Source organism: Cajanus cajan, chromosome 10 (assembly GCF_000230855.2).
Source record: "Cajanus cajan strain Asha chromosome 10, NIPB_CcT2T_4, whole genome shotgun sequence".
Classification (NCBI taxonomy): Eukaryota; Viridiplantae; Streptophyta; class Magnoliopsida; order Fabales; family Fabaceae; genus Cajanus; species Cajanus cajan.
In genome coordinates this window covers 16,767,735-16,794,214 of record NC_138526.1, presented here as the reverse complement: position 1 = coordinate 16,794,214, position 26,480 = coordinate 16,767,735, and positions in this window count along the sequence as shown.

The following is a 26,480-nucleotide window of genomic DNA, read 5'->3' as shown; positions in this document are numbered from 1 at the left end:
CATGTTATGCAATGATGCTTCTATGCTAATGCTTAAAATGCAAATTTATTTTTACTTTCAAGAAATTAATCTATGCACATTGATCAATGACATAGATTGTTAGCCTTTTAGCCACGTCAAATTTAGTGTTACTTTTTTGAACCTGAGGTTTGTGTAGTTCGGCCCTCTCGCTTGTACCGAATATGATATGTTAGCCCTTAGATCAGGTGTACCTAGACTCTGTTCTAGGACACCTCCATTCTTTCCTTGTGAGTGTTCACTGTGCATATTTCGTGTATCTCTCAAATTTATCTTAATGCCACGTAGGTCAAGAGGAATGAGAGGAAGGGGATATATACATATTTTTTTGTAAAAGTTTTGTTAGAAAGGATTTTTTCAAAAATGGTTTATAGAAGAATGGCTAGTCGAGGTAGGCTAGTGGTTTAGGCTAATGAACAAGCACATTCAAAGTGAGGAAATCATTTTCTGCATTAGCTTATTATTTCCTTCAAAGTTAAGCGATGACTTGTGATTACATATTGATTAAATGATCTTCTCGAGCCGCTTTTCGGTTTTCAGCTCGAGATGCTGCTTTGTCCTAACTTTTGCCTAGGTTATTTGAGATGTGTTCCCTAGCAGACATTTTCTTTTTTCTTTGATCCTCACTTTTGCCTAGGCTACCCTTTTTGTTTGTGGGTCTCCTAGCGGACCTTGCCCTAATTTTTGCGCAGCCCCCTTAGTGGGTTTCCTGCCAGGCTTTTGTCTTTACAACATTTGTGATCATCTTTCATTCCTTCATTAAAGGGGCATGCCCCTTGCATTGATTTTATTTGGACTTTTATCCACAAGTCATGCTGAATTTGATTGATATTTATGTGTTTTTTATTGCGTATTAAGCCATTGTTTCTAATGACGTCCTTATTTCAAATGTATTTGTTCATTTAAGGTTTGTTGACGAGGCTTAGAGTAGATAAAAGGGAGAAGAGAAATGAAGTAGAAAAGTGTATGGCATTAAAATAGAATTTTCAATTTACACGTGCCCATTAAATGTAGCTTGAGGGCCCAGGCATGCCCCAAGTTTGTGATTCGTACACAAAGAAAAAGAAGGAGGTTGCCCCTTAGAGAGGCCTAAGTCATCTAACTGTAGAGCTAGTCCTCCACTTACATAGATGTGGCGCTTCAGAAGATCTCGTGTAGAGGGAGGTTTTTTGGCTTCTTCTCTCGTAAAGGTATTTTCAACCCATATCATGAGCCTTTCCCAAGAAGTAGAAATGGGTAGAAGCGATGATAGAGCTTTCCATGGAGTCATGCTTCTCGAGAGGAACATTCAAGCGGTCTCTCGATTTTCAACTCGAACAAACATTGCCTTTCGATTTTTTTTTACCTAGAATGCCCTTTGCGAGTTTTCATTCTAGCAGCTTCTTAACAAGCAATGCTTCTCTCTTGTTAAAAGTATCTTTCAAGAAAGCTCTATTCATTTTGACTCAGTGTTTGAGGGATTCGTCCTCCTCAAGTTCTATTCCGCTTGGATTTCACGGTTGTACGACACGACTTTATCCTTTTAGGGCAAGAGTTAGCATCTTGATGATTGTGAATTTCTTTGTCCTAAACTCTTTATACATGGCTCACTTTCCATTAGTTCCGACTAACGCACATAGGTTGATTTCTCTTTTTATTCTCATTTATTTTTTTTTCAAGAAGGATATGTTCTAAATGAATGCAATGCAGAATGAAGAGAAAGTTAAGAATAATATATATCAGTCTCATTGATTTGTTTATTTGTGAATGCTCAAATAGATTTTGATAGTATTAACATATCAAAGCAAAGGTCCAACCATAGTATTTTTTATTTATAAAATCGATTTGGACTTTGTCGTATATTAGAGCATTCATTTTTCTTAACTTTCTCTATATGTTGCTAATACGCCTAATTTTAACCTAGAATGCATGCCATTTTTATTTTTGCCTAAACTTTATCATGTTTTAATTAACTATGAGATATGATGCATGATATGAATATACATATATTTTTTAAAGGTATTATACATATATTTTTTTTGGAAAGGAAACTACTTATATGATGCTATGATATGATGACCTAAGAATGTACAAAAGGGGTATAAATTTCTCTATTTTTTTTTTATTTTTATTATCAGTTTGCTTGTTTTAAAAAATTAATCCACTCTTATTAGAACAAATAATGCAGACAAATGCACATAAACATGCTCAATCAAGATACACCCGCGAACAATCACGTTTAAATCCTTGGTCTGTGGTCCCTGCAAGAAAAGTGCATTGTATAGGACAGTTCTAATCTTACTGGTCTTAAGGCCCCCAAGATGCCCCCATTATAGGGATCCAGTATCTCTATCGTCGTCACCTGGCAAACTCTAAGGTCTGTCGCAGAATTTTGGGCTAGAGTAACCGGTTATCACCTTGAGTGTGATTTCTGATGCAAGGTTCGCATGCTTCAAGGCCAAACTTGGGTCGGTCGTACGTCAACCACTCCCTATGTTTATTACCCTCATGCCCTCGGGTGTAGGGGGAACTGTTGTGTGCAAAGGATTGTGTATAACTTTATTCAAATAAGTGCAAAATTTAAACAAACAAACAGATATTAAAGCCAAACAAATAAAGCAAACAAAGTAAAGGGGAAAAATATTCAAATTATTATTTTTATTTTATTAACTTCATCAATTAAATGGGTCTGACCCTCATAAAACTTTCCCAGTAGAGTCGCCATCTGTCGCTGTAGACCCCTAAAATTGTCCGGGTCGGAAATAAGACTCGAAGACTCTCAAAGATCAAAGGAAAGTCAGCCAGAAGGACTCCCAGAAGACCATAGGATGACTATCTGTAGGTTTAGAGGTCTTAGAGTAGCCAAAAATAAGAAAGTGGGAGGTTTGGAGCTCAATACGGCCTCCTTGGAGTTCAGTACGGCCGTACTGCACATTTTGTACTACAATACGGCCGTACTGAGCAGTATTCTGGGGTTTTTGAGCAGTGTTCTGCCCTAGAAATCTCTCTGGGAGTCGATCCGACGAAGTTCTGGAATTCCGAGCACTTAGCTTGGAGATTCGAACTTAGTCGAAGGAAAATCTTTTGGATTTCCATAGTAAAAATTATTTTTTAGGAAGGAGCGAGCGAGCTTGTAGAGGGAGGGAGCGCCAAAAAGCCTCCTAAACTTCATTGATATATAAAAAGCACGCTTCAAGAGGTTTCTTCTCTAAAAATCCCTTCTTTTACCGCTTTCTGATTGTTGCATATTTAAATTCTTCATCATGTAGATATTTAATATATAATCGCTTATAATAAATAGGGGTCATTTAGTAATTTTACGCTATTATTTAATAAATAATCCGTCATAGGGAACCCGAAAGGGGCGTTGTGGGGTGCTAACACCTTCCCCACACGTAACCGACTCCCTTACCCAACTCTGGTTGTAATGGCCAAGGTTGATTTGCGAAAATCAATTGCCTTATCCCTTTTTCCAATGTTTTGAGTAAAACATTGGTGGCGACTCCAAGAACCCTTCTTTTTACGAAAACCACTAATCCATGGAGGGTCCCGCTTGGGATTAACATGGATTGGTGAATCATTTAATAAAATTGTTAGCTCGACAAGGTCTCAGTTTGAGAATAAGTCGTTCTAGCAATCCACCACTTTTCAAAACTTTAAAAAGAGTCCAACCATCGTCGCGATTGCCAAGGTCCGTTTCGGCGGGTGGCGACAGATGGCGGCTCCACTGGGGAAGCCTCGAGAGTCAGTCCCATTTAGTGATGGATTATTTTTAAAATAATAGTTTAAAATTACTTTATTACCCCTCACTTGTATGATAAAATGCTTTATCTATTTGGCTTTAATAATTGTTGTTTGTTTAATTTTCCGCAATTGTTTGAAATACAAACTGCACACGAACCTTTGCACACAACAGTTCCCTCTATACCCGGGGGCATGAGTGGTAAGCCATAGGGAGTGGATGTTAGTACGGCCGGTTGTCGAATGGGTCTATAGGTGCCCGTAGACCGTTGTCGGAAAACATCACTCAAGGTGATAACCATGAACTCAAGTCCGACAGTGCGTTGGAACTTTCCATCGACTTACGACAAGAGGAATTGGGTCCCTATAATGGGGGCACCTTGGGGGCCTCAGACCGGTGAGAACAGTTAGATCCACCTTGAATATGCACTTTTCTGCAGGATACCCCTACCTCGTGATTCGCTCGTGACTGTTCGTGGATGAGTGAATTGTTTGTGTATAGGTTTATGTGATATTGTTTGTGCATTAATAAAACCTCGTGATAAGGTCTAAAGAATAATCCCCATGCATGAAAAAACCATGACATGAGAGGAAAGACCATGTGCGAAAATATAATAAAAGTGAGGAGCATGTGCATCATTACCAATAAGACATCATGCATCCTCACAAACCATGCATTTTAGGTTCACCAATACCTCTTGACATGAGTAAAAGAGACCCATAATCATCGAGTTTCTCCGTTGGGGAGGGATCATAAGTCAAGGAGGGTGGTAACACTCTGTTTTAAAAAGGCAGCGCCTTAAAAATGGAGGGTTATCAAGCTCATGTCAAGAGCGTATTCATCCCATAAATAAACTAATTAAACATTCATTTTAGAAAGTGGCTGGTCATCTCTCTGTCCTCACGCGCGCGCAGAAAATCAAGAAGATGGACGCGTTGGAGGAACAAAATAAGAAGCTTACAGCCGAGCTCTCACAGCTCAAGGAGCAAATGGCGCAAATGATGGAACTCATGCGTCACCACAACATACACGGGGCTGAGCACAGTGACCATGAGTCCCATCATGTTGGAGGAAAAGTGGAACAAGAGCTGAAAAGTGGGAAGCTAGCTAAACCTTCCCAATCATTTAAAGCTAAGAAGACCTTTGGGAAGAAGAAGGAGAGAGAAGTCAGCGCCATAACCATTTCCTCGTCTTCCTCCACTTCGAAGTCAGGAAAGTCGCAATACAACTCTGTGAAGAAGTTTGATAAACTTCCGACCACATATAGCGACCTCCTGCCGAAGCTAGTGGAAGCACGTCTTCTAGCTTACGTTCCACTAAAGAAGATTGATCCACCTCATCCCTATTGGTACAAACCGCAAGACAAATGTCTATACCATTCGGGGGCATCGGGGCATTCAACGGAGAAATGTAGAGCTCTCAAAAATAAGGTCCAAGACCTTATCGATGCCGGGTGGATCACTTTTGATTCGACAGTGCCCGACGTGAGCAAGAATCCTCGGCCAAAGCAGGATTAGAGAGAAGAACAAGCGACGATAGGGCCCCTCCATATTCTTCTTTTAGGGACTCATGATCAGTACCCGAGATCATGAGAACCTTTTCATGTAAATAAGGGTTTTTGTACAGTTTTAATACATATCAATAAAGAGGCATTTTTCACATATCATTCTCTCTTTTGTTCTTTTCTCTCTTTCCTCATTAACATTAATAATTCTAAACCTAAACAGAACCAATAAAATAATTATGTCTGTAATTGTTTGCTCTGACCGGGATCCGGAAGTTGAGGATGAATAGGTTGAGTTGGACAGTGATGAGGAGGCCATCTCTCCGGATCTGCAAAGACCGCTAGATCAAGAAGCTCGTTTACTCCAACCGTGTCAAGAAAAATTGGAGACTGTGAATTTGGGGCAGGGCCGAGAGATAAAAGAGGTCAACATTGGGACCCATATCAGTGATGAAATAAGGACACATGTTTCCGCTATGATTATGATAAAATCATTCTTTATTCTTTCTCATTGCTTCTTTTCTTGCTTATAATAAAATTCTAAACCACATTATTTTTAACCCTGTTTGAATAAACATGAATGAGGTTAAAATCATCTTAATAACAATAAACCCGCATCATTTTTATGTGGAAGTGTGTGTGACAACTTGGAGCACCTTCCCTTGGCCTCGACAAGTGCCATCATGGATAAAAAGAAATCCTTTAAAATAAAAAAAGAAGCTCGGCAGGAAACCCAAAAAGGAGGCTGCGCAAAAATAAGAGCAAAAGACCCGCTAGGAATCCCACGAAAGGGTGACCTAGGCAAAAGTTAGGGTTGCAAAAATGAACAAAAACAAAAGTCCGCTAAAACGCCACAAAAGGGTGTTTTAGGCAAAAATAAGGACAATCAAAAAACAAAAGAAATCCATGATGGTACCATGAGCCGAATTCAAAAAAAAAAAAGAAAGGTTCAAGGGGAGCTATCTAAGTTGTCAAAATCACAACGTCAATAAACAAAGATTTTCTTAACTTCATAAGTGTTTAATCAAACAAGCCTAAACACATAAGCCTACCTTGGCCAACCATTCTTACAAAAACCATTTTTGAAAAATAAATCCCCTCTAAAACACAAACTTCAGAATAAAAGTATCTTTCCCTTCTTTTCTCTCTTGTCCCAAATAATTTTAGAATAATCTAGTGGAAGCATGGAGAAATAAATCATCACTGATAATGGATCTAATCTGAACAACAAAATGGTGGAAGAACTGTGCCAAGAATTCAAGATCCAACACCATAACTCTTCCCCATAACGGCCAAAGATGAATGGGGCAGTCGAGGCAACCAATAAGAACATCAAGAAAATAGTGCAAAAGATGGTTGTCTCATTTAAAGACTGGCACGAGATGTTACCCTTCGCTCCTCATGGCTATAGGACTTCAGTACGTACATCTACAGGAGCTACTCCATTCTCCCTCGTTTATGGGATGGAGGCAGTTCTACCCGTCGAAGTCGAGATACCTTCTCTAAGGGTAATCATGGAAACAAAACTCTCCGAGGTAGAATGGGTTCAAAGCCGATACGACTAGTTGAACCTTATCAAAAAGAAACGGCTGAACGCCATATGCCATGGTCAAGCCTATCAGAGGAAGATCAAAAAGGCTTTTGACAAGAAAGTCCACCCTCGAGTCTACCATGAGGGAGAGTTGGTAATGAAGAAATTGCTACCAACTCAAAAGGACAAAATCGGAAAGTGTGCCCCAAATCACGGAGGACCATACGTGGAAAAACGAGCCTTCTCAGGAGGAGCATTGATCCTCACAGACATGGATGGAAAAGAACTTCGATACCCAGTCAACGCTGACGTGGTAAAGAAGTACTATGCTTGAAGACGTTACTTGCATAGGCCCGCTAGGATGAAAACCCAAAAAGGGCGTCCTAGGCAAAAGTTAGGGCAAAATAAAAAGCCCGCCAGTACAAGGGTACTAGGCAAAACAAAGGCAAAATTATCCCCGCTAGGATACGTCCTAGGCAAAAGTTAGGGGCAAAAGAATAAGATACAAAAACAAAGCAAGCAACGATCACTTGAATCGAAAACCGAAAGGCGGCTCAAGTGATTATCTTCTAGAAGCAAGCGTCTTGCAGCATCTACACTCCTGGCTCAGGCATCTCACCCAAAGCAACTAGGGGAATGTAAAGAGCAACAATTACAGATATAATTGTTAAGCCCAATGTATATAGCCTACCCTGGCCAGCCATTCTTCAGAAATTCCTTCTGTATATCTTTCTGTAAAAACACTTGTGAATATCAATAAAATATCTATTCATTTTCTCTTCTCTCTTGACCATGTGATTATGCCTCTAAAATTGGTATTTCATAAAAATTGTACGAAATTCCTTTAATAATCAGTCAATAAAGAAAATTGGAGGGGTTCCTATAAAATCCGTAATCTCCTGTGAAAAAGGCTCACAAAGATATTCCCTCACGTCGACGACAGAAATTCCTCCAAGAAAAGGAGGATAGGGAGAGCCATTCATTTAAAAAAAAAAAAAAAAAAAAAAGCATTAATAAAATAATCAAACTTGCATTTGTGCATCACACACACATTAGTTGCACATTCAAAGACCTTATCATGAGGCAATTGCATAAAATAGAAAAATAGAAAAATTGCTTGTGTATGACAACAGTCAACAGAAAAGGCCAAAAAAACGACAAAAAGGCAAAAATACAGAAAAAGCCAAAAAATCGACAAAAAAGGCAAAAATACAGAAAAAGCCAAAAATCAACAAAAAAGGCAAAATACAGAAAACCCAACAAATTGTACAGAATAATTGAGCCTGGAGAGGCTTGCCGAAATAATACTCATACAGAATAACTGAGCCTGGAGAGGCTTGCCGAAATAATACTCTCTCAGAATAACTGAGCCTAGAAAGGCTTGCCGAAATAATACTCATACAGAATAACTGAGCCTGGAGAGGCTTACCGAAATAATACTCTCTCAGAATAACTGAGCCTGGAGAGGCTCGCCGAAATAATACTCCCTCAGCAGAATAACTGAGTGTCGCCACCGGCCCGAAACGGGCTTTCGGCATTCGCGAAGGATGGTTGGACTCGTTTATTTGTTTGAAAAATGTGGATCGCTAGAATGACTTATTCTCAAACTGAGATCTCGTCAAACGAGCAATTTTATTAAAAGGCTCACTAATCCATATTAATCCCAAGCGGGACCCTCCATGGATTAGTGGTTTTCATAAAGGGAGGGTTCGTGGAGTCGCCACCAATGTTTTACTCAAAACATTGGAAAAAGGGATAAGGCAATTGATTTAAAAATCAACTTTGGCCACTACAACCAGAGTTGGGTAAGGGAGTCGGTTACGCGTGGGGAAGGTGTTAGCACCCCACGGCGCCCCTTTCGGGTTCCCTATGACAGATTATTTTTAAAAGAACAGTATAAAATTACTAAATTACCCCTATTTATTCTAAACAATTATGAATTGACTATCTACATGATGACAGTTTAAATGTGCACACAGAAAGCAGTAAAAGGAAGGATTGAAGGGAAACCTCTTGAAGCGTGCTTTTTATAAAAAATGAATTGGGAAGCGTTTTGGCGTTCCCTCGCTCTACAAGCCCGCTCCTCGCTCTCCTAGAACAAAATTTTAACTAAGGGAATCAAAAAGATTTCCCCTCGACTAGGTTCGATCCTCAAGCAAAATGGCTCGGGGCTCAAGAACTTCGTCGGATCAACTCTCCGAGTGATTTCTAGGGCAGAACACTGCTCAAAAACCCCAGAATACTCAAGGAGAGGGTTCAAACTATGTTGAAAAGTCTGGAATGACGTCCAATTGACGTCATATTTATAGGGAATAGGCGCAATACGGCCTACAGGAGCAATACGGCCGTATTGAAATTTTTGAACTTCAATACGGTCGTATTGAGTTCAATACGGCCGTATTGAAATTCAGAAATTTCAATACGCCCGTATTGGTTTCAGTACGGCCGTATTGAAGTTTCAGAAACTTCAATACGCCGTATTGAGTTCACTGCGGCCGTATTGAAGCTTCAATACGGCCGTATTAAGTTCAGTACGGCCGTATTGGGCTTCATTCCCTCCACTTCCTTATTTTGAGCTATTCTAAGACCTCTAGACCTACAGAGAACCCTCCTAGGGCCTTCCGGGAGTCCTTCTGGCTGATCTTCCTTCAGTCTTCGAGAGTCTTCAAGCTTTATTTCCGACCCGGACAATTTCAGGGGTCTACAGCTGCCCCCCCTTTACTTAGTCGGACGGCCTTTTGGTGTACCGGCTGACAAGTAAAGGAGTTGACCCAATTGTCCGGGTGATGCGCCGACCTTCTGACTTGTAGCGTCTTCCGGTGGAAAATTGTCGAGTAGCCTCTCCAGGTTTTGCTTTGCTTGCTGCCCAAGCTGTAAGCTGTGAGTACCGCCTCTCCAGGCTTAGCTTCACTCTTTGTTCGAGCCGGAAGCTAAGTACCCTTGTGACGACGGTAGCAGTGTGAGTTTCGCCTCTCCAGGCTTAGTCTCACTCTTTGTTCGAGCCGGAAACTAAGCACCTTTGTGACGACGGTGAGCAGTGTGAGTTTTGCCTCTCCAGGTCTTGCTTTGCTTGTTGCCCAAGCTGGAAGCTGTAAGTACCGCCTCTCCAGGCTTAGCTTCACTCTTTGTTCGAGCCGGAAACTAAGTACCTTTGTGACAACGGTGAACGGTGAGTACCCCCTTTCCAGAGATAGCTTCGCTCATTGTCCGAGCCGGAAGCTGCATACCTCCGTGTTTGTGACGACGGGGTAGCGTGAATATCTCCTTTCCAGGGATTTGTGATGATTTTGTCTCCACAGTCCACGATGCTGCTTCGACGGTTGTTTCTGATTTTGTGCCACTAGGGGCTGGATAACGCAGGGATCCGTCTAGGGGATGTGCAGTTACTCATAGGTTCTTGTGTCCCAACTTTCCATTGCGTAGTTGGTGCCCACTGGAGAATTTCTGATTCCTTTGGGGTGTAGACACAAAGATGCTCTTTCTGATGTGAGCGGTGCCTTATGATTGGCTGACGTCCTTTCGACGTTGGTGGAGTATCCCGGTTATCCTTGTTCGGGTGTCTCTTTTAGTTTTCTGATTTTGCTGCCTCTGTGTAGGCTGTTATCCACTGGGGGATATTGTCGTTGATTTTGATTAGCCTCTTCTGTCAGGCATATCAGCTTGACGTTCAATGATTGGCTGAGAGCCAGATTCCACTTGGGGAATGATTATTGATTTTTATTTTCTTTCTCCTTCTGCAGGGATGCCTCTTGAGTAGGCGACTGGGGATTTGGGGATCTTATGTATCCCAGAGTATTATTTAGGAAGCCTCTACAGGCTTAGCCTCACTCGACACTTGAGTTGGAGAGCTATCTTCATTGAGGAAGTTTAAGTCCTTTGACTTGGATATTCTGCTTGGGTGATCGTACTTCCATTGGGGATTTTGACGATTTTGCTTTGATAGCTCTTGCTGGGGATTTTGAGTCCAAGAGCGTGAGTTGAGGTTTCTCTGGGGAGTATTATTTCTGCGAGCCTCTCCAGACTCAATTATTCTGAGATGTGGGGGATGAGGAGTATTGTTTCGGCAAGCCTCTCCAGGCTCAGTTATTCTGTGCGAACTGGTTGTTGGATTTTCTGTATCCTTGCCTTTTTTATTTTTTTGGCTTTTTCTGTATTTTGCCTTTTTCTTTATGTTTTTGGCTTTTGCTGTATAGAATTTGAATTCAAAAGTGGCAAATTTCATTAAAAGCGAATTTGTACAAGAAAAATTTGGGAAATGGGGCTAAGCCCAACCAAACTAGTACATGAAAAAGCACTAAAACAGAAGCCAGTCTTCACTCCTCTGCTGGCGGGTCCTGTGGCGGGTCCGGGAAGCGGCGATGCATCCAGACGGAGAGGTTGTCGAACCCTTGCACCAGGGTATCTAGTCGGGCATCTGTACTCTGCTGCCATGTGCCGATGCTATGCTGAAAAGCATCGAATCGAGTATCGATGCTTTGCTGTAAAGCGTCAAAGCGGGCATCAAAGTAGGCCCTATCCGACTGCGAAGTGCCGGTCTCTGGCTGTGGGCTGCCATCGCCCTCAAAGTCGAGGTCATTGAGGATGTCGGCATAGGCATCGGGGCCATCTACTCGTACAAACCCTCCAGCTGATCTAGTAATGATCCTCATACTAATCAAAGTGGTAGCACCGATCAGCTTTGGCGCCAGCGCCCTTGGCTCTTCGCCATCGGGGCATCCCCATGTCTCCGCCAGCTGTGAGAGGAGTGGGGCGACCAAGATATACCCCTGTCTAGATTCTCCTCCCTCTCGTGCCCCCAGCTTCTTCACATGCTCGAGGAAGAAATATCCCGGGTTGGCCTTCCGTCCGGTGGCCATGCAATATAATGCCAGCAGGTCAGGACGAGTAATCGACTCGGGGCTCTTGGACCTGCCGTGGATAGTACTAGTAAGGATCTTGTGGCAGATCCGAAGAGCGGTCGGAAGCCGGGAGCCCTTTACCCCTGAATGGTAATCCTCTCGGCCAGTGAGCAATCTCCACATGTCAACCGGAGTCCACTGATCTGGCCACTCGCATATGGCATCACGAAATTCCAGCTGATCAGTGCGGCTGAAAAATCCCGCCTGGACATTGAACTCGTCCAAAGTCAAAGAGCGGTACCCCTGATTCATCCAGAAATCAACCGAGCAGACATCTTCCCCGTAACTGTTCGTCGACTCAGTAATACCGACGGAGGCCAGGAACTCCTTCGTGGCTGTCAAGTACAGCTGAGAAGGGGGATCAAGGAGAAATCCCCATCCTATGCTGCCGAAGTAACCCCTGACGTCATCCTCCAGGCCCACTGCTCGGAGGAGGTCAAAGTCAAGCACCCTTGACGGCTCGAAGTTGAACGTCTCTATGAGCTCCAGCCGTTGCCTGTGTCGGTCTGTCATCTCACGTCGAGCTGGGGCTCTCTGCCTTTTTCGGGATGACTCTGCCATTTTTGAGAAGCTATCTAGGGTGCACTCACAGACAAAATATGCAGGGAATGAAGATTGGTATGCAAAAATGAGAGGGGGGAAGGCTTATTTATAGAAAAGTTTTCGCCAGTACGGCCGTATTGAGCATAATACGGCCGTATTGGCTTTCCCGTTATTGTACAAATGTGGCGATCAATACGGCCCGTATTGAAATGAATACGGCCGTATTGAGCGTCAATACACCCGTATTGTGTTTAATACGCCGTATTGAATACGAAAAGTTGCTTCAACGTTTACCTTAATACGCCCGTATTAAACTCAATACGGGCGCATTGATTTTTTTTTTTTTTTTTTTTTTTTTTTTTTTTTTTTTTTTTTTTTAAACAGAGAATAAGTGATATTCCAGTACACCTATCATCTGTATGCATGTATGCAGTATATGATGCACCTAATTCTATTTGATTCAGTTTTTCAAAAGAATTAATCGATGCGTTCTTTGTTTGGATCTTGCCATTCCTCTAGACAGACTGTGCTTTGCCGATTTCTGTAACCGAGGAGTGATGCGTATTTGATTTTGGGATTTGGTGTCATCAACCAAATAATCCTCCCTTCCTTTAGAAAGTGTGTCAACCCTCCTATTGACCACTATATCTCCATGTTTCCACTAGATTATTCAAAAATCGTTGGGGACAAGAGAGAAAAGAAGGAAAAGGTATATTTTTCAAAAGTTTGTGTTTTAGAGGGGATTGTTTTATTTTTGAAAAATGGATATTGTAAGAATGGCTGGCCAATGGTAGGCTTATTGTGTTTAGGTTTGTTCGATTAAACACTTATGAAGTTAAGCACATCTTTGTTATTAATGATTGTGTTTTGACAACTTGGATAGCTTTTCTTGAGCCTCTTGTTGAATTCGATTGATGGTACCATCATGGATTTATTTTGTTTTTCCTTTTTTGACGGCCCTAACTTTTGCCTAAAACACCCATTTGTGATGTCTTAGCGGGCTTTTGTTTTTGTTCATTATTTTGTAACCCTAATTTTTGCCTAGGTCACCCTTTTGTGGGATTCCTAGCGGGTCTTTTGCTCTTATTTTGCACAGTCCCCTTTTGGGTTTCCTGCCGAGCTTATTATCTTTAGGATTTCTTTATCCATGATGGCATTTATTGATGCCAAGAAAAGGTGCTCCAAGCTGTCATGCACATTTCCACATAAAAATGATGCGGGTTTATTGATTATTAAGACGATTTTAACCTCACTTATGTTTATCCAAACAGGGTTAAATGACGTGGTTTAGAATTTTATGGTAAGCAAGAAAAGAATCAATAAGAAATTAATGAAGAATGATTTTATTATAATCGTGATGGAAACATGTGCCCTATCGAGGCTCGGGGGTCGGGCTGTCCCCGAGGAGTGATCTCTAATAGTCACTGAATTTACACATCCCTATTAGAAGGAAAAGGACACTTGATGACGACGACCGGCCTTGACGTTTGTGAACCCGCCTTCTTAAAGATCTGGCTTAAAGAACGTTGAGAAGGATCTTGATTCCTCTTCGTTCTTTGACTTTTAACAGGGTTGTATCCTAACCCTTGTTTCCCCGGATTGTCCTTGATAATAGGTAGCTCCGGGATTCCTTGGGAGTACTTGCCCAATCCTTGTGCTGGCAAGTATCCGTTCTTTGTGAGCATATGGGCTACCTTCTTCATTTCTCGGGGAAACGTTTCAACATTGGCAATTTCCAATGCTTGGAAGGCGGTTTCCAAAGCTTCCTCTGCTGCATCCACATAAGGTATGTTGGATGGCTTGCTGATGAGTATGTCATCTTCAGCTTGTACAGTCACCAGTTTGTCACCCACAATGAATTTGACTTTTTGGTGGAGCGTAGAGGGCACAGCTTTCGCATCATGAATCCAAGGTCGGCCTAGGAGACAGCTGTATGCAGGAGTAATATCCATCACTTGGAATTCGACGTTGAAGATGGTAGGTCCAATTTGGATCGGAAGATTGACTTCTCCCACCACTTCTCTCTTAGAACCATCGAAAGCTCGAACGATCATGTTGCTCGGGCGCATTTGGACTCCCTTGATTGCCACTTGATCAAGAGTTCTTTTGGGCATCACATTCAAGGAAGATCCGTTATCCACCAAGACTTTTGCGATGTGGTACTCCTTGCACTTTACAGAGATGTGCAAGGGTTTGTTGTGATTAGGTCCCTCGGCGGGGATTTCTTCATCGGTGAAAGTGAGGTGGTCATTAGCCGTGATGTGGCTAACAATTCCCTCAAACTTGTCTTGGGAGATGGTATGCGACACATATGCCTCGTTCAAGACCTTCAACAGAGCTTGCCGATGCGGTTCGGAGCTTAGGATCAATGACAACAAAGTGATCTTTGCTGGTGTCTTGTGAAGTTGATCCACAATGGAGTACTCGCTTTGTTTGATGAATTTTAACAGCTCATCAGTCTCCTCCTCGGATTCTCTATCTTCCTCGGTTTTCTCCTTTTCTTTTCCTTTATTCTTGGGAGCTTTATCGTGCAGATCTTCGGGAGTGTAGATCCTGCCACTCCTAGTCATGCCCCCAAGTCCAGCGATGTTGGAGATATCACTGCCGGTAGAAGTATGGATGTCGTATATCCATGGCACAGCCTTATTTGATTCGTAAGGGAAAGGTCTTGGAACGACAATCCTTAACGGCGTGGGGCCTTCCCCTTTTTCTATCTTGACTACCAACAACGGCGTCGTCGTGTGTTCGCTTTGCGTAGTTGTTGGTTTGCATTTTATCACAAATGGCGTGCGATCCATTCTGAACATATACATCGATTAATTCTTTCTTTTTATTAATCTTTATTATTAATTACTAGGAGAGATAAATGCAAAATGAATGACTAATGAGATGCAAAGGCGATAAATCTCAAGAATTCGATTTTATTCATTGAAGAAAGTGCACAACTTTTTATACAATGCTTTGAAGCAATTTTTTACAAAAAGAGAAAAGCCGGTAGAAACCCACAGGCGGGTTCATACGTCGTTGCCATTCTTCTTCGGCTTCCTCAACATGGCGTGCCATTGCTTCAACTTGCAAGTGGACGGCTTGGCTCATATCATCACAAGTCTTCTGAGCCTCCTTCGCTTTCTGAGTGTGATAGTTGATCATGGCCTGCAGCTCGTTCAGCTCGTCTTCGGCTCGATCTTTCTCCTCTTGGAGTTTAGCCATTCGTGCCAATCCTTCCCTTTCCTTTTTGCGGAAGTCGGAAAGGTTTGCGGCTTGTCGTTGAGCGACCTCCCGCCATTTCTGTGCGTCGGATCGAGTCGATAGCAAGTCCTCTTGCATGTCCCTGATCAACTGTGCCTGCTTTGCACGTTCGGCTTCCAGATGCGCTATCTTTGCGTTGACTTCTTGGAGTTGACTACTCGGTTCAATTTTTTGCATTTTGGATGCCCGAGTAGTCTCCTCATTGAGGTTAGCACACTCATCCTTGAGCCGCTCTATCTCGTGGTCTTTCTTCTTGCATTGCCTTTGAAGACCGTCAATAGTAAAACTGGATTCTTCGTTTTTCTCTTCAAGAACTCTCATTTGAGCTCCCATAATTTCCAGCTTTTTGGTCAAGGCGTCGACTTGTTCTTGCAATGCCTTCCTTGTTGCTGTGGTTGCACAAGAAGTGGATGGTTGAGGCACCCCCCTCTTGCTCCTCCATTCCTCATAATCAATGGAGACGGATACCCGAGGCTTTCCAAGTTCGAGATCTCCCTCATAGGTTGGTCTCTCCCACGCTCTTATGACAGAGTGCATATCCCTTTGATGTTCGGAATCATAGGAGAAACACGACCCTCCAAGCTCCTCTTTAGTAGGAATAATTTGGGTCCTCATTAGCTGTCTCATAACCAATTTAGGCGAGTAGGCTATGCAACCTCTGAGGCCCATCAATGGTATGCTTGGATAACTGCCGCATCTCGTCAATATATGGCTCGGATGGAACCAAGGGCAAACCCATGTGAAGTGATTAATGTTCCACTGTTCCATTTCTTCCTTCCACTCGGAAGCATATCGGCGGCGTACGGGGATCTTGGAGAAACTCCTCAATGGATCGGGCAAGGTCCCCATATGACTAGAAGCATAGAAGTGTGTAATGCCCCATACATATAGCAAGGAGGTGCAGCATCGAATGGTTTTCCCTTGCTTCCGTTGAGACAAATGAACAGAGAGCAAGGTGTCGGCAAGAATGGCAGGCACGGGACTCTTCATGTGTACGTCCCAAGCGAAGAAAGCGTCCATTGCAGCATGGTCCACTGTGTTAGCGTAGAAGGGGAAAAGGATCATCCCAAATACAGCTAATGCTAGAGTCTTGTTGAAAGCTAACCAATCTCCCTCACCAGCCAAGGAAGAAAGGTGGTCTTCAATCATAGCAAGCTTCCAACCTTTAACATTGCCGTTCCCCACCAAGGCAGCTGATCGTGATGGTAATTTGACCTGAGTGGCAACTCTCTCCACGGCCACATGGTTATCATGAAAGATATAGACCCCAGCTGATTTGGGCCATCGTAGCATGAGCTCGTATTCTTCGAGAGTAGGAACTAGGTCAAACTGGGGGAACTCGAAACAATGTAGATCGAGACTCCAAAAGTGGACCAATGCTCTCAGAAAGGATGGATCTACACAAATCTTCATTAAGTCGAGAACTCGTCCATAGGATTTTTCAAACTCCAAACGAGCCTCTCGTGGCATCAAGGTACAGAGGTGATCCAATCTCTCGGCACGGTATAATAAGAAGTCCACTTTCTTCAATTGCCCTTGCACTCCCCTAGATCCCTCCATGATCTACAGTAAAATGCATGATATGAGATGATGGAGATGAATATGCATGCATAGTGTTTATTTAACTAGGCATTATCATGTTTCTTGGGATTTTCCTAACATGATGCATGATATTGCTTGGTTTGGGTAAATATTATTTTTTTTTGTATTTTGTATTTTTTTGGTGAAAAGGGAAACTGTCTACATGAATGTGATGAGGGTAGATGTCAACACCATGCACTAGAAGATCCTTATTTCTATTTATTTTTATTTTACTAGGAATGTTGTATGTTTAAAGAATGCAAATGTATGCTCATACAATGTCACATAGTCAATGCACAGACAATTCACTCATCCACGAACAGTCACGAGCGAATTACGAGGTAGGGGTCTCCTGCAGAAAAGTGCATATTCAAGGAGGATCTAACTGTTCTCACTTGGTCAAAGGCCCCCAAGGTGCCCCCATTATAGGGACCCAATTCCTCTCGTCGTAGGTCGATGGAAAGCTCCAACGCACCGTCGGACTCAAGTTCATGGTTATCACCTTGAGTGATGCTTTTCGACAACGGTCTCATAGGCTCCTATAAACCCATCAACCGGCCGTACTAACATCCACTCCCTATGGATTACCACTCATGCCCCCGGGTATAGAGGGAACTGTTGTGTGCAAAGGTTTGTGTGCAGTTTTTATTTCAAACAATTGCGGAATTTAAGCATACAACAGTTATTTAAAGCCATATAATAAAACATATTATAATACAAGCAAGGGGTAATGAAGTAATTTTAACTATTATTTGTTAAAAATAATCTGTCACTAAATGGGACTGACTCTCGAATATTCCCCAACGAGTCCAACCATCCTTCGCCATCTGTCGCCACCGGCCCGAAACGGGCTTTCGGCATTCGCGAAGGATGGTTGGACTCGTTTATTTGTTTGAAAAATGTGGATCGCTAGAATGACTTATTCTCAAACTGAGATCTCGTCAAACGAGCAATTTTATTAAAAGGCTCACTAATCCATATTAATCCCAAGCGGGACCCTCCATGGATTAGTGGTTTTCATAAAGGGAGGGTTCGTGGAGTCGCCACCAATGTTTTACTCAAAACATTGGAAAAAGGGATAAGGCAATTGATTTAAAAATCAACTTTGGCCACTACAACCAGAGTTGGGTAAGGGAGTCGGTTACGCGTGGGGAAGGTGTTAGCACCCCACGGCGCCCCTTTCGGGTTCCCTATGACAGATTATTTTTAAAAGAACAGTATAAAATTACTAAATTACCCCTATTTATTCTAAACAATTATGAATTGACTATCTACATGATGACAGTTTAAATGTGCACACAGAAAGCAGTAAAAGGAAGGATTGAAGGGAAACCTCTTGAAGCGTGCTTTTTATAAAAAATGAATTGGGAAGCGTTTTGGCGTTCCCTCGCTCTACAAGCCCGCTCCTCGCTCTCCTAGAACAAAATTTTAACTAAGGGAATCAAAAAGATTTCCCCTCGACTAGGTTCGATCCTCAAGCAAAATGGCTCGGGGCTCAAGAACTTCGTCGGATCAACTCTCCGAGTGATTTCTAGGGCAGAACACTGCTCAAAAACCCCAGAATACTCAAGGAGAGGGTTCAAACTATGTTGAAAAGTCTGGAATGACGTCCAATTGACGTCATATTTATAGGGAATAGGCGCAATACGGCCTACAGGAGCAATACGGCCGTATTGAAATTTTTGAACTTCAATACGGTCGTATTGAGTTCAATACGGCCGTATTGAAATTCAGAAATTTCAATACGCCCGTATTGGTTTCAGTACGGCCGTATTGAAGTTTCAGAAACTTCAATACGCCGTATTGAGTTCACTGCGGCCGTATTGAAGCTTCAATACGGCCGTATTAAGTTCAGTACGGCCGTATTGGGCTTCATTCCCTCCACTTCCTTATTTTGAGCTATTCTAAGACCTCTAGACCTACAGAGAACCCTCCTAGGGCCTTCCGGGAGTCCTTCTGGCTGATCTTCCTTCAGTCTTCGAGAGTCTTCAAGCTTTATTTCCGACCCGGACAATTTCAGGGGTCTACACTGAGCCTGGAGAGGCTTGCCGAAATAATACTCTCACAGAATAACTGAGCCTGGAGAGGCTTGTTGAAATAATACTCTCTCAGAATAACTGAGCCTGGAGAGGCTCGCCGAAATAATACTCTCTCAGAATAATTGAGCCTGGAGAGGCTTGCCGAAACAATACTCCCTCTTAGAATAATTGAGCCTGGAGAGGCTCGCCGAAATAATACTCTCTCAGAATAACTGAGCCTGGAGAGGCTCGCGGAAATAATACTCCCCAGAGAAACCTCAGCTTAAGCTCATGGAACAAATCCCCAGCGAGAGCTATCAAAGCAAGATCGTCAAAATCCCCAATGGAAGCGCGATCATCCAAGCAAAATATTCAGTCAAAGGACTTGAAACTTCCTCAGTGGAAGATAGCTCTCTGACTCAAGCGCTGAGTGAGGCTAAGCCTGCAGAGACTTCCTAAATAATACTCTGGGATACATAAGATCCCCAAATCCCCAGTCGCCTACTCAAGAGGCACCCCTACAAAAGGAGAAAAATAAAAAAAAATATATATTCCCCAAGCGGAATTCGGCATCCAGCCAAACACCGAACATCAAGATGATTTGCCTAACAGAAGAGGCCAGTCAAGAATTGAACGACAGAATCCCCCAGCGGATAACAGCCTACACAGAGGCTACAAAAATCAGAAAATCAAAAGAGACACCCGAATAAGGATAACCGGGATACTCCACTTACGTCAAAAGGACGTCAGCCAAACATAAGGCATCGCTCAACTCAGAGAGAGAGCATATGTGTCTACACCCCAAGGAGTCAGAAATTCCCCATGGGTACCAACTAAGCAATGCAAGTTGGGGCACAAAAACCTATGAATGACTGCACATCCCCTAGACGGATCCCTGCGTTATCCAGCCCTCAGCGGCACAAAATCAGAAAAACAAACCGTCGAAGCAGCATTGTGGACTGTGGAGACAAACTTATCTCAAAACCCTGGAGAGGGTAAACTCAACTGCCTCATGTTGAGAGGCAGGGCCTGGAGAGGTGATACTCAACTGCCTCATGTTGAGAGGCAAAACCTGGAGAGGGAAAACTCAACTGCCTCATGTTGAGAGGCAAAACCTGGAGAGGGAAAACTCAACTGCCTCATGTTGAGAGGCAAACCCTGGAGAGGTGATACTCAACTGCCTCATGTTGAGAGGCAAAACCTGGAGAGGGAAAACTCAACTGCCTCATGTTGAGAGGCAAACCCTGGAGAGGCGATACTCAACTGCCTCATGTTGAGAGGCAAAACCTGGAGAGGGAAAACTCAACTGCCTCATGTTGAGAGGCAGGGCCTGGAGAGGCGATACTCAACTGCCTCATGTTGAGAGGCAGGGCCTGGAGAGGCTACTCAACAATTTTCCACCGGAAGACGCTACAAGTCAGAAGGATGGCACATCACCCGGACAATTGGGTCAACTCCTTTACTTGTCAGCCGGTACACCAAAAGGCCGTCCGACTAAGTAAAGGGGGGGCAGCTGTAGACCCCTAAAATTGTCCGGGTCAGAAATAAGACTCGAAGACTCTCAAAGATCAAAGGAAAGTCAGCCAGAAGGACTCCCAGAAGACCATAGGATGACTATCTGTAGGTTTAGAGGTCATAGAGTAGCCAAAAATAAGAAAGTGGGAGGTTTGGAGCTCAATACGGCCTCCTTGGAGTTCAGTACGGCCGTACTGCACATTTTGTACTACAATACGGCCGTACTGAAACCAATACGGCCGTATTGAAGTTTCTGTATTTCAATACGGCCGTACTGAATTCAATACGGCCGTATTGAAGTACAAAAACTCAATACGGGCCGTATTGAACCCAGGGGCCGTACTGCGCCTCATCCCTATAAATAGGACGTCATTTGGACGTCATTCCACACTTTTTCACACAGTTTTGACTCCCTCCTTGAGTATTCTGGGGTTTTTGAGCAGTGTTCTGCCCTAGAAATCTCTCTAGGAGTCGATCCGACGAAGTTCTGGAATTCCGAGCACTTAGCTTGGAGATTCGAACTTAGTCGAAGGGAAATCTTTTGGATTTCCATAGTAAAAATTATTTTTTAGGAAGGATCTAGCGAGCTTGTAGAGGGAGGGAGCGCCAAAAAGCCTCCTAAACTTCATTGATATATAAAAAGCACGCTTCAAGAGGTTTCTTCTCTAAAAATCCCTTCTTTTACCGCTTTCTGATTGTTGCATATTTAAATTCTTCATCATGTAGATATTTAATATATAATCGCTTATAATAAATAGGGGTAATTTAGTAATTTTACGCTATTATTTAATAAATAATCCGTCATAGGGAACCCGAAAGGGGCGTTGTGGGGTGCTAACACCTTCCCCACACGTAACCGACTCCCTTACCCAACTCTGGCTGTAATGGCCAAGGTTGATTTGCGAAAATTAATTGCCTTATCCCTTTTTCCAATGTTTTGAGTAAAACATTGGTGGCGACTCCAAGAACCCTTCTTTTTACGAAAACCACTAATCCATGGAGGGTCCCGCTTGGGATTAACATGGATTGGTGAATCATTTAATAAAATTGTTAGCTCGACAAGGTCTCAGTTTGAGAATAAGTCGTTCTAGCAATCCACCACTTTTCAAAACTTTAAAAAGAGTCCAACCATCGTCGCGATTGCCAAGGTCCGTTTCGGCGGGTGGCGACAGTCGCAACCCAAAAATTTCCGATCTTGCGACCTATGGTTTAGACATCCTTTTAAAGATCTCATCAATTAAGAAATGCCCGGACACCAGACTAATCCTTAATTAATGGTTTTGAAAATAGGTTCTATGGAGTCGGCACCAATGTTTTACTCAAAACATTGGAAAAAGAAAAGATTTTTAAAAGGTCCAATAATGGCCTTGATAACCAGAATTGGGTTCAAGGGTCGGTTACATGTAGGGAAGGTATTAAGCACCCCTACAGCGCCCTAAATCGGTACCCTAAATCGGTACTCCAATAATCCCCTTTATTAATAACTATTTACATACTTGAAATTTAAATAATATAATTAACCCTAAAATGTCTACATGATTGTTTTTACTGTAACAATAATTATTATAGATAAGAAATAAAAAAAGAGAAAGAAATTAACTGAAATACCTCTTGAATGAGCTCTATTGGATCTTCAAAATAAGGAGATTTTAGGTGCTTTGTGACAACCTTTCGCACTACACTTGCCTCACAATACTCAAGAAATACAACAGGAGAGAGAGAGAGAGAAAAAGAGAGAAATTTCGAGCTCTAAGGAGTGCTGGACGAAATTTTGGAGCCCTCAGAACTGTGCCCAAGCTGTCTATTTATAGGCATCAGAAAAGGGTCCAGAACGGCTCGTTCCAAAATCGGAATGGCCCGTTCTGGATCTGGCCGTTATGTGTTAATTTCATAACTGGAACGGCCCGTTCCAGAGATAAAATTAACACACAATTTGGTAGACTGGAACGGGCGTTCCAAACAAGAGATTTTAGGCCATTTTCATATCTCGGAACGGCCCGTTCCGATTAAGGTTTTTTAACCCTTTTTTAGGAGCTTGGAACGGCTCGTTCCAATTTTGGAACGGACGGTTCTGGCTTAGGAACGGCCCGTTCCAACCTATTATTTTTAGGCCTTTTGCTAGGATTGGAACAGCCTGTTCTGGTTTTGGAACGGCCCGTTCCAGACTAGGTTTTTAAGCCCTTTTTTTGTGGCTTGGAACGGTGATAGACTATGGCCAAGGCCAAGGAATCTAAGAAGTGATATCTTAAAAGAACCAAGAGGAATGAGATGATCTTAAAGACCTTTTTCACATGTTTGTACATATATTAGTTTCTTTGTATAGGCTTATTTTTGCCTTTGTATTTGTGAGGCACTTTACTTGCTTTTATTAGTGTTTGTATATTGATTTTAAGGTAGGTTACTTGCAGAGTTTAACTCCATTTAACCTCCCTAGTTGATACATTCATTTTGTATTTTTTTAGTAGGGAAAAAGGGGTGGCATTTAGCAATGCTTGAGGGTGTGACTAATTGGGCCAAAACTGGGCCTAGGCAAACTTTTGTATATTGGACTCATTTTGCTCCTAATTTTTCATAGATTTGATTTAGCTAGGTCTCATCATCATATGATGAACCTAACTAAACCAAATCAAATATTTTTTAATTAAATCATGGAGCATTTTGGAGCCTTGACCGCCTAGCCTCCTTCCTTGTTCTTGGCCGAAATTCACTAAGTTCTCCTTCAAGTTTTGAAGCTTCTCCTCCAAGTTTCTAAACCTTGGTAGGTTAGGCTGACCTTACCATGTTTCTTAAGTGAACCATGGTCAAGGTTAGCTTCTCCTACAAGTTTTATAAACCATGGATGGTTAGCTACACCTTACCATGGTTCCTAGTGAACCATGGTTAACGTTAGCTTCTCCTAGAAGCTACCTCTCCCTATATATTTGTAAATCTCTCTCTTGTAATCACTTTTGAACATTTGAGAAATAAAACTTCAGATTTCTCTCCCAAAAGTCTCTCCTAAAACCGAAGAGAACTTTCTCTCTAAGGTTCTCACCAAAGGTTTTCAACCTTTGCCTTGGTTCCTCAAGCTTCCTTCACAAGCTAGGAAGTAACCGAACCAATTCCATTGCTTCTCCACCATTGGAGAATCCTCCAAGGTGTTTCCGCCACCTCAAGGAGTTCAACCTCAAGAGTTCTTCGGTCCTTGCATGGAAAACTTGAAGAATCATCAATCTTCTCCAAGTAGTTCCATCATTTTTGGTATCAGAGCCTAGTGCTCTTGAGGTTATGTGTTTCTAATTTTTTCTTCATTGAATCCGTGTTGTTCCTTCCTTATATTTGTCTAAATTTGTGTTGCTGTATGGATCTAGTTTTATTTCATATTTTGATGGATCCTATATGTCTCATGAGAAGTAATTGATTCATATTTTGTTTGTTTCCAATTCTTGTGAATCAATTCGGTTTGTGCTTTTAGGACTCTTGTTCTTGTGCATTTTTTTGTTGTTGTTTGTTTGAGTCTCTCCATTATATAGCATGTGTCCGTGATTGGACTTCATTCACATTGCATTAGTTTTATTTTTGAATCAATTGTTTTGTCATAGAAGTCATGTGTAGTCCTTTTCATGTTGAAAATTCCTAGACTAGCTTGTTTACCTAATTTTTTGTGTGTTGTTTGTGTCCGAAAATTTTTGTGTATTTTCTTATTGAATCTGAACCTTACCTATATGTGCTTTTGTTTTACATATTTGTGTTCATAATTTGCTATTAGTTCTAGCAAATTTCCTAGAGTTAGGATTCTATTATGTCTTGTTAAAAGTTTTGTCAAAAAAATTACTAAACACTAATTCCTATTAGGTTTCCTTGAGTCTTATTGTGTGGCTGAAACTTTTAAAAAAATTTATACATTAGAAACAGAGGCAAAACAGAGGTGTATGTGTTCCAAATGCTTGAGAAAAACAAAAGAAAATAGTGCCTAAAAATTTGACCTAAAAATACTATAAAATTGTGAAGCACTAGTGAAAACATGCTTGTGAACACCTCTTGTTTTGTGAAAATATTTTTGCTGCAGTTTTTCTAGCCTAAGGCTGAGACCTATAATTGTTCAAAAGGAATTTAAACTTCTGATTAATCAAAGAAAAATAAGTGAAAAATATTTTGCAAAAAGAAAAGAAAGAAAATAGCAAAAGAAAAAGCCAAAAGGAGTGAAAATTTTGGGTGCATTAGCTCTCGGTTTTGGTGAAATCTTTGCCTACTAATTTTCAGTCCAGCCACATATTTTGTGTCTTAATTTTGTTTCTAATCTTAGCTTTTTTTTTGTAATCCATTCTAGTGCCTTTGATAGGTTATCCTTTGTGTGCTAGCTTTCTAAATTTGCCTTAATTTTTACTTGTCATTTTTGTGGAACTCCTTCTAGTTTGTCTCATTTCATTCTACCAATTGGTGTAGCCATTATAAATTGTGCCTTTTCAGTTTTAGCACTAATCTTCCAGCAATTGAAGGTGGTTGAGTGCTTCTTAAAAGGTGTAGGAGGCCAAGTCAAAGGAAGTCAACTTAAAGGCTTTGGTGGTTGCTTAGGGAGCTTGTTCTCTCTTGGTGGAAGGTCTCTTGCAAACACCTAGAAGTAACCAAAGTCAAGGTTGCTTCTAAAATAAGAGTGATACACTTGTGAGGGCTGCATGCTTGATGGCTGAAATTGGAAGAGAAGGAGCAATAAAATTTTGAAAATTTTGTGAACTTTAGAGACCAATTTTAGTGACGAAAATTTTTGTTACTAAACCTATTTTTTCCTTACAAAATCCGTCTCTAAAATTTGTTTCTAATTAGTGGCTAATTTGTTTTCTTTGAAATTAAGTGCAGCCACTAATTCCATTTGATTGTGAATTTACATTTCATTTGGTGTGAATTTACATTTCATTTAAGTATGAATTTGCATTTCATTTGGTGTAAATTTGCATTTCATTTTTTCTTGTAAATTTTTAATTCTCCATTTTTGTACAAGGCGTTTATTAAGGAGTATCTTGGAGTGCCTTTGGTGTATCTCCATCTCTCCTTAAGTTTTCTAATGGTAATTTTGTTTAGTACTTGTGAGAGGGTCCTTGAAGGTCTTTGGTGCCTTTCAAGCTCTCACATAGGTTTAATTGCTTTCCACGTCTAGTTTATGTTTTCTTGTCTTTAAGTTTTCAAGCAATTATGTTTTCTTGCCATTTATGATTTCAAGTCTTGATAATTGTACACAATAGGCATTTGATTGTTATTTTTCTTTTTGAAAATATCTTTGTGAAAATTGATTTGTGCAAGGCAAATGTACAAGGGGGTTTAGAGATTTTTACTTGAAGAGACTTGGTTATTAAGTGGCTCTTTAGTAGCTCACCTCCCTCCAAAGTTCAATTTGTCCTCTTAGACCTCCAAGTGCCAAGTCTAAGCACTTCACAAAAATCTTATTTTCTTAAAAACTATTTTTGAGTGGAAAAAAAAATCTTTTTGTGTTAAAATGTCTCAAAATTCCTCCAATAGTGAAAGTGATGGCTCTCCAAAAAGTCTTTGATACATTACTAAAGAGATCAAATCACTTAAACTATGGAAAAAGCAAGAGTCTTCAAAGAGAAAGAGATAAAATTGAAAGAAGGACAACTTGCTTACCTTGAGGAAGAATTGAGAATTTTAAAACAAGAAGAAGAAAAGTTGAAAGAAAATATGAAAAAACATAGAAAAAAAAGTAGGAGCTCACACTCCCAATACACATCTCCTAATGAAAGCCTTAATTTGGGTAACCATTATCAACCTTCCCCTAGAAGAACTATTAAACCTAGGGAATCCAAGGTGGATCTCCCTCAATTTTTTGGGAAGGATGATGTGGAGGCCTACCTTGATTAGGAGATGAAGGTAGAACAACTCTTTGCTTGCCATAGGATAAGTGAAGAAA